Here is a 16,725-nt window from a genome sequence, read left to right as displayed (position 1 = left end):
GATTCGCTTATTTCTGTACCCTGTACCGCTGTGACTATTTAGTATCCCGGATAGAAGTACTCATAATTCGACCGTACGCATCTCCGTACTGTTCATTCCAACAGGATCAACATGGCGAGTGAATGCATGGCTTTTTACATCGTGCTCTATCTTTATCATGCAGGAACTCAGAATTTCTTATCTGGAAGTTTGACATCTAACTGCAAAAAAAGGTTCCAAATTATACGATCGTCGTCCAAACCAAAGATACTATATATGAAATACACTTTAAGAGTGTTTTTCAGCTTATCTGCCCGACATACGGTGAGTTCTTCTGTGTGACCCACTGGGGATTTACTTTTAGGTGAAAGATGCCTTAGCATCGATCTAGGTCGTTATATTCTTGTCCTAACAGCCAGTTATGACCCTCTTTATAAGAGAAATCTAGCAAAGTAACTTAAAGGATTGCTATAACATCGGAATGTGAATAGTGTATTTGGTGTATATATTGACCCCATATATACAACACCAATTAATGGCTATGACTGAACACATGCAGGTTTTATTTTAGTCAAACCCTTTGATACAGAATTGTAAGGTCAAGTCCATGTTCTATTATATTTTAGATGACGACTAAATATACCCAAAGCATCTTAAGCATAGGACATGTTCATATATCATACGAATAAATTGAAAATGAACGTTTTATAATGGCTATTTTTAATATCAACCCTAACAGGTGATTGTCCATTGCTAGTTCTATTGGGAAATAGGACTCTACATTACAAAAATCGTTTGTACAACACTGCTTATATTGCCCGTTCCCAGTAAGTTATTTCCTCTTTAAATATGTTGACAATGCTTGCCTATTTGAAGCTTCTATTCGTTACTCTTTATTCATACCTCATATCTTAAACAGTATCTAAAAAGAGGTATTATTAGCTGTATCATACCATAGGGGACCCTCCATTATTATTGGGGATGTGCCCGTCATGCTGATAACATCTCCATAATAAATAGAATTTTTTAATTTTCAATTAGATACTCGCCATTACTACGTCTTTGAATGCACATGAATACTCAGATAATTTTTTAGTTTGTACTCTGAGGAATATACCAGATAGGAACTTGGGAACTTCATAGGGAAATACGAATGAATGATATGTAATAAAATGTTTATGATTAAATATATTGTTTGATAATGAATTTTGTTTTAATGAATTTAATACAGTGAACTGTTGATTTACTTGGGTTTTCTCATATGTTTCAGAAACGAATAAAATTTGTGGCTCCTGAAGAAGGCGTCCTGTGTACGCCGAAACGCGCGTCGAGTACATTAATGCCACCAATTGACTAATTTTTATTATATTAATTGTGCATTGTGGTTGTTTTTTTAAACAACGGTTTTAATTTTTATTTGAATTGATGTCTATAATGTGTCTTTTTTAATGAAAGAATGTATTGTATATGAAGGATATATTAAAAAGCTTGTGTCTTTATTACCTTTTTGATTCCTGAGTATTTTCCCTGAGTTCCTTGTTACTGTGTTCTATATTTTCAAAATGCCTAGGATGTTACGCACATAAATAAATGGCAGACCCATAATGACATTGATTCATATCTGAACCTTAATCCTGAAGACAAGTGGACAGACGCCAAAGCAATAGTCCAAGAAGTCGAGATTTCATCAGTTGCGGTTATCAACATGGCCATGGTCAGGTTTTTATCAGACAGCAAGGAAGAATAAAGAGCATCTCTTTCTGCCCAGACGTTTATGGGTATATTCTAATTGATGATGAGACCCTAGACAAGCTGCTTGATGGAGAGATCGTATTTGGGAAACATACAAATGGTAAGCTACAAGAGTGACCCCTACCTTAGCTTTCCATGGTACGAGGGTAAGATTTCAGTAGTTATGTCAAGGCACTCTCCCTAGTCAGCTCTAGTAACAATCCTATCACCAACCATATTCTCAGCAACAGTCCTTGTTGCAGAAGTCCCGACAAAGATAATCCTACAGCCTCCAACCCCAACAGGATGATTATTATTATTATTATTATTAATCGGGTTTTGTAAAGCGCAAACAACCCGGAGGCCTCGTAGCGCTAAGTACCGTCATACTGAAAAGGAAAGAGATCAAATGAACAGATGCGTTTTCAGAGCCTTCCGGAATTTTAGAAGGCTAGGTTCACTGCGAATGGAGGTGGGCAGGGAGTTCCATTCCTTCGCGGCATTCCAGGAGAAGGAGCGTCCGCCCCATCTTGTCCGTCTGACTTTACTAACCGTAGCCAGAAAAGCAGTGCTGGATCTTAGGGATCTGTGAGGAAGATAGGGTTTTGCCAAGGAACAGATCATAGTAGGGGCATTCTTCCACATAGCTTTGTGCATAAAGCAAAGAGATTTAAATAGCACTCTAGCCTTGACAGGGAGCCAGTGCAGTTTCCTCAGGGCGGTGGTGGCTGACTCTCGTTTGTTGAGGCCCAGCAGGAGGCGAGCTGCAGCATTCTGGATCACCTGTAATTTTTTGATTGTGAGTGCGGGGGCACCCAGATATAGCGAGTTCCCGTAATCCAGACGGGACAGGATAATGGCTTGAACCATTATTCTGCGGGCTTCAAAAGGAAGAAGAGGCAGCACTTTTCTCAACATGCGCATTAGCCCAAAGCATGTGGCAGAAAGAATGGTAGCCTGCTGCATAAAGCTAAGGTTGGAGTCCAGCCAAATGCCTAAGCTCTTTATGTGGCATTTCGGTTGGGGTGTGGGCCCCATGCAAGGTGGCCAATCTGACAGAGGGCTGGGAATGGTTGGGTTACCCAGCACCATGAGCTCAGTTTTCTCACCATTTAATTTCAAATGTGAGGTGGCCATCCATTGAGCTACCGCTACCAAACAGTTACTTAGGTTGGACGGGGAAGGGTCTGCTTGATTCATGGATACAACTAACTGTGTATCATCGGCGTAGGTTATTATATCTATGCCGAAAGAGAGCACTATGTCGGCTAGTGGCTGCATGTAAATATTAAAAAGGGTAGGGCTCAATGAAGAGCCCTGAGGTACGCCTTGATCCAGGGGCCAAACTTTGGAATGAGTAGTACCCTCAACTACCCTAAAAGATCGATTCTCCAGGAATGACTGGAGCCACTGCATGGCCTTCCCAGAAATTCCGATCTGATTGAGGCGGTGAAGAAGAATATTGGTGTTAACAGTATCGAAGGCGGCACTGAGGTCAAGCAACATAATTGCAGCAGTGCCGCCTTGATCCATTTGCTTCCTGGCTAGCTCAGTTACCGCCAGGAGGGCCGCCTCAGTTCCCAATTTTGGGCGAAAGCCCGCTTGGGAATCATGGAGAAGATGATGGTTCTCTAGAAATTGAGTAATGGATGAATTGACATGTTTTTCTAGGAGTTTGCTGATCCACGGAAGGAGGGAAATAGGCCGATAATTGGCCATATTCCCTGGATCTAGAGTGGATTTCTTCAGCAAAGCCCTAACCTGAGCACATTTCCATGCAGTAGGTACTGAACCTGTGGAAATAGATGAGTTTAATATATTGAGAATGACAGGTTTGATAATGTTCTCGATTTTTACTAACTGATAGGGAGGGGCAGGGTCTGTAGGAGATCCGGATTTTATTTTCATCATAATGGTTGCAAGTGAGTTCTCGTCCAGCAATGGAAACTCATCTAGTTTTGGAGTCATGATGTTAGATAAGCTGGTTCCAGTATCTTGGGATAAATTAGGTGAGCTAAATGCAGAGGCAATTTTTTGTATTTTGCTGTGGAAGTATTCGGCTTGGCTTTCACAGCGGGCCTGAGCTGTGCTCGGATCAGCAAGAACCAAGGGGATATCAACCAGGAATTTTGCTATTTGGAAGATTTCTCTAGAAGAGTTGGATGCAGTTAGAATTTTTTCCTCGAAGTATAAGGTTTTGGTTCGTCTGATTTCTAATTTATATTTTTTAATGGCTTCAAGGTGTGTGGTTTTGTCTTCCTTACTACGGGAAATCCTCCAATTTCTTTCGGATCTTCTGCATACCCTTTTTAGTTCCTTAAGTTCAGAAGTGTACCAAGGTGAATCCTTGGACTTAGTTTTTTCCTTAAGAACTTTGATTGGCGCGATAGAGTCCAAAGCTGTGCACAGCCATTTGATGTAGTTCTCGTATTGTACTGCAGGGTCTGTTGCCCTTTGGGGGGGAGCAGCCGAGAGTAAATTGGCCCATTGGACTGGGGAGACTTTGGACCAGTCTCTTCCAAGAAGGGTTGTACGAGGAGAGGACTGAGTTGGCGTAGCTGTAGTCCACTGAATAGGTATTAGACAGTGGTCTGTCCAGGTAAGAGGTAGTGGGGTCCCTACTTCTAGTCTGTTATCATTGCTAAAAACACCGTCAAGAAGGTGGCCCTTTTCGTGCGTAGGCACAAAGCCTTTCTGTGTAATCTGGAGGGCTGCCATACTGTCCAGAAGTGCTTTAGCCATGGGGTTGCAAGGATCATCTAAATGAATATTTATATCTCCTAGTACCGAGAAATTAGATCTACTAACCACGGAGTTAGCTATTTTTAACTGGAGTGATTCAATGAAATCCCCTATTTGATTGGGGGGGCGATAGATAAGTACACCAGAGAATGAATCTGTGGGTGAAAGTTCAAGGGTGAATAGCATGCTCTCGCAGTTGGAGATATCGGCCGATGAGGTTCTACAGAGGTATTGATTTTTGTGAAGGATGCCTAGGCCTCCTCCTCTACCTTCTGATCTGTCCAATCTCTGTAAGGTATATCCCATTGACAGAATAGAGGTGATATCCATATCAGTAGCGTCTCTTAACCAGGTCTCCGTCAGAAAAATTGCATCTGGTTCATTTTCCTCCAGCAGGAGTGACATTTGTGTGGCATGTTTAGTCAGTGACCGGCAGTTTAGAAGAAACATTTTATAGATTTTGCTAGAAGGGGAGTTATCTAAGTAGCTGGTCAGTGAAAAATTACAGTGTAGACATATCCCGGGTGAGGAGTCCGGGAGGATAGAGTGCTGACAGATGTGATTGGTCGGAGGCATTAAGTTTTTTAACGTGATAGCGTCATACCTCATCGATCTGCCCCGCTCTGTATCACCTCGCACAGGGGGTATGGCCCCTGGTCCCGTCCGGTCGCCGACGGGCGCAGACGGGCTTGCCTTTGGCGCGCCTTCGGCGCGCCGCCGGCGCGCCCGCTGCGCCCGCCCGCTGCGCGGACGGGGGATTTTGACGTTTATATCCAGTGTGAGGGGCGTGAAGAGGGTGGGATCGCCGATCAACTAGACCGCGATCCTACCCCTACCCAAGATGGCGCCCAAAATGCTTTCAGCGCCGAGCGCCCGAACTAGCGAGGCTTCCCAGCTGAGGAGGGGGTGTGAGGCCGCCCTGGGCAATATAATGCTTGCACCAAGGTAAGGCCAACAGGACCTCTAAAATCGGCCTGGTTAAAATATTTACAGTTTTTTAAAAAATAAAGCTTGGATCAATCAGTCCTGTTCGTTTCCGAATTGAAAGGAGCAAGAGTGCTCAAGGGCCCCCGGCTTCCGCCTCAGGGGAGAAAAGGAGTATAACAATACCCCGAGTGAAAGAAAAGGGACTCCTTTTATATCCTGGGAGGGCGGGATCGCCGATCAACTAGACCGCGATCCTACCCCTACCCAAGATGGCGCCCAAAATGCTTTCAGCGCCGAGCGCCCGAACTAGCGAGGCTTCCCAGCTGAGGAGGGGGTGTGAGGCCGCCCTGGGCAATATAATGCTTGCACCAAGGTAAGGCCAACAGGACCTCTAAAATCGGCCTGGTTAAAATATTTACAGTTTTTAAAAAAATAAAGCTTGGATCAATCAGTCCTGTTCGTTTCCGAATTGAAAGGAGCAAGAGTGCTCAAGGGCCCCCGGCTTCCGCCTCAGGGGAGAAAAGGAGTATAACAATACCCCGAGTGAAAGAAAAGGGACTCCTTTTATATCCTGGGAGGGCGGGATCGCCGATCAACTAGACCGCGATCCTACCCCTACCCAAGATGGCGCCCAAAATGCTTTCAGCGCCGAGCGCCCGAACTAGCGAGGCTTCCCAGCTGAGGAGGGGGTGTGAGGCCGCCCTGGGCAATATAATGCTTGCACCAAGGTAAGGCCAACAGGACCTCTAAAATCGGCCTGGTTAAAATATTTACAGTTTTTAAAAAATAAAGCTTGGATCAATCAGTCCTGTTCGTTTCCGAATTGAAAGGAGCAAGAGTGCTCAAGGGCCCCCGGCTTCCGCCTCAGGGGAGAAAAGGAGTATAACAATACCCCGAGTGAAAGAAAAGGGACTCCTTTTATATCCTGGGAGGGCGGGATCGCCGATCAACTAGACCGCGAGTGTCACAACAGCCAAAACTCAAGAACCAGCTCAGAAGGCCTGATGTTCCACTGATGGCAGCAATTTCCACCCCTCAGTGACCAACAAGTGGAACTATTTTGAGCTGTATTGGAGATTGAGAGAGCATCACTACATTAATCAAGGTTATTACAGTCAGTTTGCATCAATCATATGATATAGTTCTTCAGAAGATGCTCTGCTGATCCTTTAAAAACAAAACACATCAACAACTCAGGGAGTGGCAACACTAAGTCCTTTCTATGCTGCTCACGGGTGAAAAGAACAATGGGTTCTACAACAGGTTTTTCCTGTTATAAAAGAAAAACAGGGGCTTGAAACACACGCAGGATCTCAGACAACACAACAAGATTCTGAAGAGGCAATCTTTCTGGATGGGACAATTGCTAGACGAGATCACTCTCCTGAAGGAGGGATCAATTCCTCATGTGTTAGACTTTCAAGTGCCAGAATTTCGCATACCCATCTTAACCTAGCACCAATGATATCTTTGACTGTCTTTGGTCAGACAGCATTATCGATTTGAGCCCAGAATCTTTGCGAGTTGTCTTACTTGTGGAGCGGTGCATTTCAGAAGACAAGTTCATTAAGTATTCCTTCTCCTAGATGACTGATTATTAAAGGGGAGAACAGCCCTGCTGCCATTATGCCAACATCTGAGGCACACCCTTGACAAGCACAAATATGTCAGGTCCCCTATTAAATGCCTGCTGCCTCTGTGAGCAGTCCTAAACACAACTCAGTCAAAAGCTCTCATCTCAGGATTGAGTCAGAAAACTGCTCTACAGGGCCATACACTTTTGCAGACATCAAAGAAGTGCGAGTCGCCTCTGCTAGTCCATGCTGGGGATCATGTCCTCCTCTGTTCCACTAGTACCATTCTAACACTTTAACAAACCCCTGTTCAACAGGAAGTAAATGGTCAATGGCTAGAGATAACATAGGATAACATAGTCATGGACGACGTGGCATCATAACACCTCCCTGTGGACCTTCCAGTAAGGAGACCCGCCCCAGAGATCCTCCTGATGACGATGCTTCCTGGGAGGGTTGGGTTGCCCACCTAATGCTCTTGCGTTCCTAGGGTCTGGGTGATGAAAAAAGACAAGCGCTGGCACAAACAGAAGAGACCTGGGAAATTTGCCTGAGGCACTAGTCCTTTTTGTCCCCATTCAAGGAGCAGAAGGGCTAGTGAAGACAAACCACACAACATGATAGTTTTATGCAATTGAACAAGAAGGAATGAAATCCCTCTCTTGTCCAAAGAGGCACAGACATTTCTCACGAATAGGCGATTTGCCTTGGGGTACCAGAATATTAAGCCAAAAACCGGGACATTTCACAAAAATAGAAGGACTCCAATTTTGCACCAACCGAGTGCCCAGAATGACAGCGCTCCTCCTCAGCAGGGAAATTCAGAAGAGGCACTAAGAACATAAATAAAATGTAATTTTTAAACCCAATAGCATACCGGTTAATTAAATTGCTTTCTTATAACAGCTGCTAACTATCCCTGCTTTGGGAAACATAAAAACGCACCCACCACCATTTTCAGGCGACCCTCTCTAAAAACCAGGACATGAGCTAAATTTCCCGAAATCTGCCGGGACAACTGGTGAAAATCCGGGACACCTGGTCACCCTAGATTTGTCACAACATCCCCTTGTCAGCTGTGCAGTGCTCTGTACAGTGGTAACCAAAACTCGGCAGATGCTCTAACTAGACTCAAAAGCCACTTTCACGAGTGGGAATTCGATCCCACTCAGATGCAAATGGTTTTTCAATCCTTCTCTACTAGATCTGCTTGCTACTGTTTTTTAGCAGTCAAAAAATAAAAATAGGGATAATTATTATTAAGAAAGGAAGCAAATAGATATCGATAAATACCAACAGAAATATCAAATTAAGAAACAGCATATAGCCGGGATCGTTTATTATGTTCCAGGTTTAAGCGCAATGGAACATCTTTTGAGTGTTCGTTATAAGAAATAAAGACAGAGTGCAGGTTGGGACTAGCAGACCACTGGTCTGGTTGGCTGGTCAGCAGGAATGCATTTAGATATTTAATTGAATGCTTGTAAAATGCCTGGTTTAATGGATAACCAACAAGGCAGCGTTTTGAGATAGAACTGTGGTTGCCTAGCGATCACCAGCCTAGATATTTTCGCTGAAGGGATGGGGGGATGGGGAGGCAGTGCTTAATTTGTGCATGTGATTGGAGGCGGTGGGCCCAAGTCACTCATTTCTGTAGACTGGGACATATGTTTTCATTGTCAAACTTTGACCGAGAGGAGGGAAAACAAAGACAAATGAAGGAGAAAGCAGGAGGAAAAAAGGAAGGTAGCAAAACAGAGACAAAGGGGGGAAGCAGGGATGAAAAAGAACATATTCGGAAACCTCGCCATTCCACAGTGCTCACTCATGAGAGAAACCTTTGGCTTCTGTATTTATTTCTCTACAGATTAGGAAGCAAGCAAGGCTCACAGCCAATGGGAACTCAGTCAGAGCTGGATGAATACCCAACACTGACCCCAAAGTAGAAAAGGCCTGTTTGTGTGAACCAATAATCCACAATTTAATGAGGCGGATTCAGTGGTGCCCATTGCCTTAGGGCGGAAGAAAGTGCAGGCAGTGAGAAGGAGAGGCAAAAAGAACCATAGGCAACAGTAAACTATACTGTTTCCCATGCCATAATCTGTCCCTTCTATCTCTCCCCCCCCTACCAAAAACCTGTCGGTTCCTGCCTCCCGACCTTTCCTTGCCCCCTTGTTTCCTGACCCTTCAGACATATATCCTCATTTCCAGGAGCGTGTTTGAATGGGAATATTTATTTGAATTGCCAGAGGTTCAAGTTTTCGCTTTTTACATGTTTTTGTTGCATGAACCCACCAGGCTGTATCACATGGAGTAATGCTGCCTCTGCCATTTTTCACACTGTATTATTTATTTATTTATTTATTTAATTTCTTGTATAGCGCAGGAATAGACCCCTTCCGGGGTATCTCCGCGCTTTGCTCGTTAGATGTAGTCTTGAAGAGGTTGTAACAGATGAGCTGTGATCTGGTAAGCAGAACGATCCAATTATTCTTCTAGGAACAGTATAGTTTTTAACTTTTTCCTGAAGGCGAGAGGGTTAGAAATTTGCCTTATGCTGAAGGGCAGATTATTCCAGAGGGTAGGCCCTACCAGAGAAAAGGCACGGCCACCCTGTCTGGTCTTTTTTACAAGAGGGGTTTTTATCAGCAGTTGGTTGCTTGAACGTAGGGATCTATCTGGTTTGTAAGGGTGTAGTTTTTGACTCAGATATTTGGGGCCGTTCCCAAACAGGCACTTGTGGACGGTGCAGCAGATTTTAAATTTGACACGCTGCCGTATTGGGAGCCAGTGAAGTTCTCTTAGTAAAGGCTTGGAGGGGGTTCTTGGAGGGGCATTCAAAATCAATCTTGCCGCCGTATTCTGTACCACCTGTAAATGGTTTATGGCATCCTCGTTAGCTTGTATCAGGAGCCCGTTACAGTAGTCAAGGCGACTTATTACCATGGTCTGAACAAGGGTCTTTCTGTAGTTGTCTGGGAGATAGGGGAAGACTCGTCTCAGTGGTCCAATGGTGTGAAAACATGCCCCAGCGATCGCGTTCACATGTTCTTTTAAAGTCAGATTTTGATCTAACTTCACCCCCAAATTCTTTACTGTCAATTTAGGGGAAGGTACAGGACCTAGGTCCAGGGGCCACGAATCAGGGGACCATAGTATAGATGCTTTTCCAAAAAGCATTACTTCCGTCTTCCCAACGTTACATTGGAGACGGTTGGAAGCCATCCAATTGGAGATAGCCCTCATTCCTTCGGCGAAATTTTCCCTGACATTAGCGCTGAGAGAGTGGAAAGGGTAGAGGAGTTGGGCGTCGTCAGCGTAAGACACCGGCGTGAATCCATATTTCCTCACAGTCTCAGCAAGGGGGGCCACATACACATTAAACAATGTGGGGCTTAGGCATGAGCCCTGTGGCACCCCCTTCGTGAGCACCCTAGAGGAGGAACGATAGGGTCCCAAGCTGACGGATTGTGAGCGCCCGGACAAGAAACTCTCCAACCAAGAAAGGGCCTGTCCTCCAATGCCCACTCCCTTTAGACGGCTCATGAGAATCTTATGAGACACAGTATCAAAAGCGGCCGACAGGTCTAACAGGTCTATTAGTGTAAGTGAAATACAATACTCCATGTAAAGAGGATGATCATGAGATATAAAGTGATTATACCTGGCAGAATTACCTCAAAATGATTCCTCCACCCTAGAGCCCGTGGTAAACACCCACTTTCTACTCTGACATGAACAGAAGTCCAACTAAAGAAACAAATACGAGAACAATGTATCACAATTTTGAAAGTCAAATCTGGAACATCAATTTAACTAATAAATTATACACACCCTATTAATTTGATGGGAGCATGTGCTTAAAATACACACGCTTTACCATGGCACACACCTGCGCTCCCAATCTTGACCCTGAATAGCTTGCTTTCAGACCCACTATCAGATCATTCAGAGACCCCCAATACTCCATTTCCTGTTAAAATAATTTTACTTTATCGCATCGGTCCAAGTCATTGGCACTGCCATAAGGTGAAGCCGCACTCCGAGTTGCAACAATTGCTTTGCTTGCATCAGGTGTACCCTGTAGCAGCACAGTGCAACAACGCATGCTGAAACCTGAATTCCGTTGCTGCGGAGTGACAACGGCCTCATCTGTGAGTATTAGAGAAGAGCTCCTTATCACTCGGCATCAAGACGAAGTCTATGTAGTTAATTTGTTGGACCTCTCAATGATGGTCAACACCATTGATCATAGTCCCCAGCTGGACGGCCTGTCCTCAATTGCTGGCTTGCAAATGACTGCCTGGATCAGTTCCTCACTGTCCACCTACATCAAGCAGGTTACTTTGTGTGCCTTCCTGTCAACACACACTTTAATTAGCTCAGCTGTGTTGTCCTATAAGGATTGACTCCATCCACTACCCTTTTCAAAATCTACCTGGGCTGCCTCCCACCAGCCAACATCCAGGACCCAACTAAGGAAGTCTTCAATTGTATGTAGACGAGACTCCGATCATTCTCAAGTCGAATTAAGGATCTGAGTGGCTACTTTAAAGATGGCCAAATTTGGAGGCAGTGCAGTGGGCTGGGGAGTGCTCATCTCTTTCCTTCTCCGAGCCAGACTCATTGGTGCCTCCAGCTACTCATGGCAAGTTTGAGATCTGGGGCTATTTTTTATGGTGGCCATACCTTTACTTTGCAAGTCCATGCCACCTTTAAATATGCATTATAATAGCCGAATTATTGAACTATTAAATCACCCTTTACAATGATTTGCCAAACACTGATATTTGCTCAGAGATGCCGGGATCACATCACCCAAACCTTGAAGGTTCCTATTGGCTTCTGACCAATGACAGAAACAAATGTGAGATACTGCGCCTGTACAGAAGGCTCTATTCGGTTATGCCTCGGTGTATCTCATCAAGATCATTCAGCTTCACCATCACCCTGTTATTTAAGTAAAGCCACTTATAACCTGATCACTGTCTGTCCACCAAAATCACAAAACCTGGTGAAAGAGCCCTACCTATGCAATGTTGGTCCCTCTGGAATACCACAAGGGTAGATTCCATATAAAATAAATTAATTTGCTGTGGTACAAATTAAAGCTGCACCTCTTTCTCACAGTGTATAAACAGGTTTGTAAGTGCTCTACTTTTAAATCTTCACCAATAGAAATGTATGTCCTGTTTGCTACCTTCTGCTAACAACCAGATGCCTAACGTTGGCTTGCGTAGAACAGCATTTTTACTATTTCACTGAGACCCTACATTATCTCTTCTAATAGGATTTAAGTGAACAATAATTTTTGATTAATTGCTTGATTAAGTGCCTTTTCCACTACAATCCACTTTTTTGGGGGATGGGGACTCTTCACCTACTTACTGTTATATCCCAACCTGTCATTATCTCCCTTTCGTAGAGGTATGAGGCAGTTGAATATAATCGGTAGCGCTACCAAAAAGTAAAATAAATAAATAAAGTGAAAATTTGCACAATCATTCGCCCTTTATTATTTCCACTTTGTTTTCCCCAGTCCCTGGGGTGATGTAGGTGGTTGCTGAACCTATATGTGGTTAACAAGAAGGTTGACTTGATTTGAGTTCCCTTATAAAGGCTTGAGTCCATTGATCACATCTTCATCCTCCCCCTTTGACTAGCAAGATTGGAATAAGTTCTACCGAGGGTCGCCCTACGCTGACAGGCCAATTGAGGACGACTGCAAGAGACCAGGCTTGCTGGTGGTGGTGACAACCTACACTACGACCTCCATTTTCTCCAATAATTACATAGAGATGTCACCGTGGAACCCTCTACCTAGCTCATAAACTACTTCCATACATAGATGGTGGATACACAACTTTTTTTGTAAGTCTTACACCCCCCCGCCCCCAACTGAAGACCACTACTGAATGGTCCGAGTCAGCCAAGAACCACAAAGAAGGATCCTGGTCCTTGCCTTTTCACTACTCCTTCATTTTAATGGCTGTCCTAACACTAAGCATAAAGGCACCTAGACTGGTTTCATCCAGGTTGTCAGCTGGGTGTTAAGGAGCTCTACGAATGGGACAAAAGTTGGAGACCATGAATGGATGGAATCTGGTGCGAGGTAACCCTGGTCCTCTCTGTTGTGTGGAGAGACTACATAATTCCCTTGCCAGTTCTTTGTTTGATAAGAAACGTAATTGGTCACTGAAATGCATACTCTACGAGGGGACATGATTCAGTGGTTGTATGTCAATACAACGCAGACTTTTACCCCGCATGCCATTACAACGCGCGGATTACAACAAAAGTCGTTATAACGACTTTCGCTGGAGGGCGATGGATAGTGGAATAGTTTAATTTTCTATTCCAACTCCAGCCCACGTTGACAGTAGGGAAGGTGTTGGATAGAAAATTAAACTATTCCCTATCCAACAGCGCCCTCCAGTGAAAGTCGTTGTAACGACTTTCGTTGTAACCCCTGCATTGTAATGGCAGTGCGGGGTAATCCCCGCGTTGTTATAGCTGTTCTCCGATTCAGCAGCTCTTAGGCATTGGTATGCACACACCCCGCAGGGGCTGCCTCCACCAGCGTCAGAGGTGCCCTATGGTGCCTAGTATATATTTTCCACCTTTGGACTGAGTTTCCTCACTGATCAGTTCTGATGCTGTTGACTGTCATGAGTGCATCCATGTGATTATGTGCTTTGTGCCTATGTCAATTATATATTACATTCCTGTTGATAGTTTTCTGGCAGCAGGTTGGACCCAGTAATTCTTCTCAGTGTTTCTGAGCTGCCCACAAAGTTGCTCTGTCCTGATATGATCCTAAACTCCGACTGGATGGTGCAAGACATACTCCCTTTGTAAGGAAAACACAGGCAGGATGACCTGAGAGGCAATTCAAGGCGTGTGTACCCTACACGTAGAGGGTCATTCAACTAGTGGTGCCATGTAGGTTTACAGAGCAAGGTCCACTTGTCTTGCAATAATCTGTGGGTACTGTGGTTCAGCCCCTAAATTGTTGCTGCCCCATATACCCTGCCTATGGCTCCCCAAGATGCTATGGGCTCCAGTTTGTGGATGGAACAGTTGTGCTGTGGCCAGGTAGCGAAGCAGGCAGAGGCGAGAAGTGAACTCCTTGCAAGGGAGGGTGAGTCAGGTTATTACCAGTCTAAGGCATCTCTCTCTTTGACAGGGAACTGGCAGGTCCTCTCTTGCTATTAGTGCTGCTGGTATTATCCAGTGGGAGTATTAGCAAAGGTAGCAGTCATCTATAGGCATTTTAAATCGCGGGCTAAAACACAGCAGCTTATTCCCTAAAAAGCACAATACAAAATGACAGCAGGTGTTTGTTACCAGCAAGTCTGGCTGTTCCAAGATGGCGGATGTTAACCCAGTACAAGATGGCGGCCACGGTTAGACATTTTTTTTTTACCTGCAATTACTTCTGGATTAGCAGTGGCTTGTCAAACCTGACTCCCCCTTTACCGCATCGGAATTTACTTTTTCTCCTCAAGTCTCAGTTTGGCTAGACATTCTCCTGAGAAATGGATGCCCTCTTGGCTTCCTGAAGTGTGCCTAGTCCAGGTCTCCTAATGTCGTCCCGATACTGTTATGATTTTTATTATTAACCAAATAAATGTTATTCTCTCATTAATTTCTCCTGATTCTATGTGTCTCATCAACCAGTCATCCTGTTAAGTGTTTTTTATTTGCCTTGAACTATAATTGAATGATGTCACTGCTAGGCTGTCAGTGATAAGTAGTTTGTCTCACTGCTCATGGAATCCAGTTTACCTTTTCATTGAAATTGCTCTAACTCACATTTGTAGTTAGTCCAGTAGCCACCACCTCCTTTACACTATCTTATTCCTGGTTAGTCACTTCAAGATATTTTCAGTGTTGCACTTTTCTTGGATGGGGAGGATTGTGCCACATGCCGGAGATACCAGTACTGTGCAGGATGTAATGCACCCACCATTACAGTGAAGCACCCCTGCACACCTACCCGCTCCTGGTGGGGTCCAGCATGATACCTTAACGGCATGTGAGCTGTGGTCAGGTGTTGCCCACATTCCACACATAGACAGACCCAAGGCTGGCTTCAGGTCCTAAACTATATTTTGTGATATTGTGTTTGTTAAGGTTTCACTGAGACAGAAACGCATTAGAGAGGCCTTGTTCTGGTAATGGTGATAACAAGGTTCGACTGGCCTATTGGGTAATCAGGCACTGCCCGAAGGGCTGGGTTGAAAGGGCAGTGTGTGGCCCGTATTTTTGGCTGCTGTTGAGCCTGGTTTATGATCTCCTGGGCCAGTTTTTACTGTTGATTTCCATGATATTAGAACAAAAACATTGAGTGCAGCAAGCTCAAATCCATAGAGTCTTCCATACCTTGCAAAATACTTGTACTGCATGTCTTCACAAGGACCAAATAGCCGCAATTTGCAAACATGGGCCACTTTTTTAGCTTTCTAATTCACTAATAGGGGCCGCTTTGATTTTGGTGCCCGGCCTATTTTCCTCCCCTGTCCGGCGCTGGATGGTAATTGCGGCTTATACTTGCTCTGGTGCGAAAGCTTGATGAGAATCATTGTATTTTCATTTCTGTCAATGACATCACTGGTTGGACGAGTTCCATAATACCGGTTCTGCTGGTAAGCAGTGCTCTGCTAGTAATAATTTGTGCTGAGTGGAAAAACCCCACACCCATTTCTGCCTTTGTTGAACACATAAACCTTAACCAAACCACAGTAATCTTGTTGAGCCTGAATTCTGGTGTAATCCACTTTTTCTTCTTCATGCCCAAAATATTTTGATAAAAAAAAGGCAAATATAGTTTGGTATTATTTGACTAGCACTTAACTCAAAAGGCCACTTTTAAATTTAAACTGAGTAGAATCCTCTAAGAAGGCTCAACGTTTTTGGAACATTTTAAGTCCGCATTTTACTATTCTTATCTTGATCCCAAGAATCAATGTAAGACTTTGTCAGGCTTACGAAGCTCAATGCCATACAGTGTTAGATGATAATGAACACTGTGGAGTGTTTCAAAAGATTATTGTCAATTGAGGTGCTGCTGATTTTGAGCAATATGGACGCCTACGTGGATATTTATATCATACTATGATATTTTATATCATACTATGATGCTTTATATGAAACTGAATTATCTATCCTGTGTTGTTCAGTTTCATAAAAGGAAACCAAGGAATTATTAAGACACAAAATTGGGATGGACTATTAGCCAAGACCAAAATTTAGGAGAGGAAATGGCTTGTTCTTGGGCCTGAAATGATAGTAGGTAGCTTTTGAGGATAAGATAAAATGAACTAAAAACTAGGGGCCTTCTTATAGCCTTAGAGCCCGACGTAGCTGGCTCTACTGGCCATTTGTTCAGGGCACTGCACTGATTGACGCGGTTCACAGAAGAGCTCTGAGGTGGCGGGATGCTAAAAGACGCGTTATGTGATTGGTCAAAACTATAGGACCCGGCAAAAAATCACAGCTAGCTTCAGTGTGATTCGTTAACGAGAGATACTTTCACCAATAGTAGTCCTCTGCTGAACGTGCACGGATTGAATCTGTGACAGGATGTATGACATTACAACGCATGCTTTTACCACGCATGCTTTTACATCGCAGTTTTTACAACGCATACCATTACAACGCATAGCGCTTTGGGGTGCTGGATAGTGAATAGTTTAATTTACTATTCCAACACCAGTCCCCGTGGATAGTAGGGAAGGTGTTGGATAGTAAATTAAATCTATTCCCTATC

This window comes from Lissotriton helveticus, chromosome 9, assembly GCF_964261635.1.
Source record: "Lissotriton helveticus chromosome 9, aLisHel1.1, whole genome shotgun sequence".
Taxonomy (NCBI): Eukaryota; Metazoa; Chordata; class Amphibia; order Caudata; family Salamandridae; genus Lissotriton; species Lissotriton helveticus.
This window is presented reverse-complemented; position numbering follows the sequence as displayed.